Here is a 3,386-nt window from a genome sequence, read left to right on the forward strand (position 1 = left end):
CAGAGGTTGTTTGGTTTCCCCAATGTATAAATCCTGGCAATCCTCCTGGCACTTAACAGCGTACACTATGTTACTCTGTTTGTGTCGGGGACCCGATCCTTGGGGTGGACCAATTTTTGGCGCAGCGTGTTTTGGGGTTTAAAAGCCACAGAGACCCGGTGTTTAGAAAAAATGCATCTCAACTGTTGCGATACTCCTGACACATATGGGATCACTACAGGTTTTCGCTTGGGCAGCGGTTGTCCTGCTGGAGCTTTCTTTAGGTGCCTTTCCCGCTTTGACAAAAGTCCAGCTGGGATAGCCACATTTACTCAGGGCCTTCTTGATGTGCTGTTCTTCTGCCTCCCTGGCCGCTGTGTCAGAGGGGATGGTGTTCGCTCTGTGTTGTAAGATTTGGGGAAACCTGCAGTCAACTGAGACTGAAGAAGTCACTTGGATGAGTGACGAAACGTTTCTCCCACAAAACGCTACGTCCAGATGAACAGAATCAACTTTTGGAGATTTACTTTCCTGGATGATTGAGAATGCATCAAGACGTTCTGTGTAGGAAATTTGCTTCCTCTAAGTTTTCACCCAATGTAACAACACTACAGCACCAGACTGTAGAGAAAGCCCATCATAAGTCATGATTTCATTTTAATGGCACGTGAAAATGAACAGATACTGTATATTGATCTTGGAATGTTTCGCTCAAGGGCACGATAGTCTTTTATTGTATCTTCAGTTATGCAAACATTATGAACAGATTACAAACTGTAAACATTTTGCATATGAAATCCACAGCTTACAGACCAAATCTTTTAAGAAGATATTGCTCATGATATCATGTAATGGATATTGAAATTCCCCTATGGCACAGCTATCCACAATGCTAAGACAGAGTCATTTATGCCGTTGCATGTTAAAACTGAGCAGCTTATTCATGATTTAATCACAGATTTCCAAATACTAATTATCTTTTATTATTTCCGCTGCAGGGCTAGAGGTTGTTGCCCTCTTCTGGCTTTCCCCCAGCGTCCAATCTGGTATCCTGCGACTGCAGCCTTGAACAAGATCCCAACAGGCTGCAGAAAAGGTGACTGTCCTTCACTGCAGGTGCTACACAGAAAACGATCCCCGCCCTGAGACAAAGCAGGGGTGGTGGTGGAAGAGCCACGCACAGGAGGATGTTATAGAGAAAGCGCTGCCCTGAAGGAAAAGGTGGAAGGTGATTGGGGAGGGGTTGGCTGGTAGGAGGGGGTGATAATGATAAAAACCTGACATTTCTACTCTAAACACGCCAGCGAGTTCACATGCTGTGCACATCCTTATGAGTATCTGTCATGGCTCTCCAGGGGCCCTTTACTTCCTTTAATAGCCATACATTACTCTCCTCTCTCTGCACTCATCCTCCACAGTCCTGTTCACCACCCTCTTCCTGAGCTGAACACAGCCATTGTTCTTCTCTTTCCATCTGTTGCACACTCCCATCTTTAACCTCTTGACTTGTACCAGTTTTATAAATTTCTCCTCATTTTTTCCTCTACCTGCACACTAACAGATTGCAAAGATTAGTAAATCAGTTATAAAGCATTTAGCTTTTTTGGCAACGGGTGATATGTGGCTGCAGGATTGCTTTTTTATAATCATGGGTAAGATGCTGCAAATGTATCTATATAATGTCAGTGACCTACTATCCAAATGCTTTCGTTGTATGTTTGTAGATTGTGAACATAATCTTATCATGGCCTGTTTCACAGATCAAACGACGCCACCTGATCATACCACAGAGATTCACTATAAAATACTGAATGGCTGTATCACTGCGAATCCTTTAAGGCTTATGTAACTCGTAATAACATTACGGAGCTTAAAATCTATCCGACCGTGGGTCAGCATCGACATTGCTGCTGCTGTCAGGGAAGTCAACAAAACAAGAGTTGTACTATAAACAGCTAAAAAGGGGGATGCCATACAAGTGGATGATGGCTACACTGAAACTCATTCTGCATGTCTGGATCAGGGTAGATGCTGCGTGATACAAAGCAGAGCCTGTGAGCCTGTCCCCTGCTCCCTCTGAACACAATGAACAGGCAGACACAATGCTGTCAGCATCTGCCCTCACCAGCATCTGTGGCTGGAACTGCATGATACACAAATCTAATATTAAACACAGGCTTCAGATACATTCAAGTTTGCTTAACTTGATTTCAAGTAAAGGGATATAACAGTATAAGTGGTGGGGACTAATGCACCTTACTTGTTTTTAACTTTACTTCCTTAACCTAATATCTCATTCAATTACATGCCATTTCCCCACACGTGTGGGGAAATGGCATGGATGGGGTATATTTATAAGAAAATGGGCACATATCATGGAAAACGGGCCATTTCCACAAAGAGAACTGCACACGCCTGAGGTTTCCACCCCCTTAAATAAAACGATGCTGGAAAAGATCTGTGCCCATTAAGGACATCCAAATTTAATGACCTTCCTCGTCTCGTGAGAAACTAAAGGCCTATTTGCAATATAAGTACAATCGATAATTTTAGGCGTAGACTCGGCTGCGCATGGATGAATCACCGAGAATTGTAGCAGCAGGTCTCAGCAGACCTACTCTGAGCTTCTTTTTTTTTTCTTTTTAACTGAGCTGTCCGTGAGAACAAGCACTCTGAATCATAAACTTCGGCAGCAAGAAACGATTTCGGTCAAAGCTCAGCGCCCCGTTGTTAACACTGATGCTAAAGGCAGATCCACGGGCTAGGGCGATCAGCATCCATGCACCCTGTCCCTCCTCCCCGATGCCTGGGAGGAAGGCGTAGAGGTTGTAACCGTTACCGGGGATCAACCGTGCTTGTATCTTTTCTTAATAAAAACAAAACAAAACACATCCTACCTGGAAAATGTCATATGCTGCTCAAGTCACCTCGTGTTGAGATTTGCGAGAGATGGAGCTGGCTGGTCGCGCATCACTCGGTGTGCGTGCGTGTGTGCGTTTGTGTGTGTATCACCGACAGAAAGCGTACGGAGTACAGCGGCTGGCAGCGGAACCCCGGAACGAGCATAACGCAAAGCGAGCCCTCTGCGGTTGTCTGGTCGGCACAAAAAAAAAGAAAGAAAAGAAAAGATAGAAACACTCACACAAGAGCCAGCTACCCCACCCGAGCGGCAGTTCGAACTACACCGTCACTGTTACATTACAAAGAGGGCTTAGGTGGTGTAGCTCACAGTGTATAACCGCTGGAAACAGGAAATCGAGCGTCCACATCCCGACAAACTAATGTGGGACAAACATAGTATTTGCGTGGGGCAAAGTGGGACAGTTAAAAGAACTGAGAGATAGTCAAAAACATCTAAATGCAAGGTCAAATGATTAGCCCACCTAGGTGCTCATGTCCCCCAATGC

General features: G+C 44.8%; 1 protein-coding gene across 3 annotated transcripts in view; it reads right to left on the bottom strand.

The window, feature by feature from the left end:
• Positions 1-3,176, bottom strand: part of apba2b (amyloid beta (A4) precursor protein-binding, family A, member 2b) — a 75,657-nt gene extending 72,481 nt beyond the window's left edge. For all 3 annotated transcript variants that reach the window (XM_042221021.1, XM_005931421.3, XM_005931419.3), the window contains exon 1: positions 2,877-3,176. The gene's annotated coding sequence lies outside the window, so the exon portion shown is untranslated. The remainder of the gene's footprint in view (positions 1-2,876) is intronic.
• Positions 3,177-3,386: the final 210 nt, after the last annotated feature.

The sequence above is a fragment of the Haplochromis burtoni genome, unplaced genomic scaffold, assembly GCF_018398535.1.
Source record: "Haplochromis burtoni strain Fernald_Lab_line unplaced genomic scaffold, NCSU_Asbu1 Contig_59, whole genome shotgun sequence".
Taxonomy (NCBI): domain Eukaryota; kingdom Metazoa; phylum Chordata; class Actinopteri; order Cichliformes; family Cichlidae; genus Haplochromis; species Haplochromis burtoni.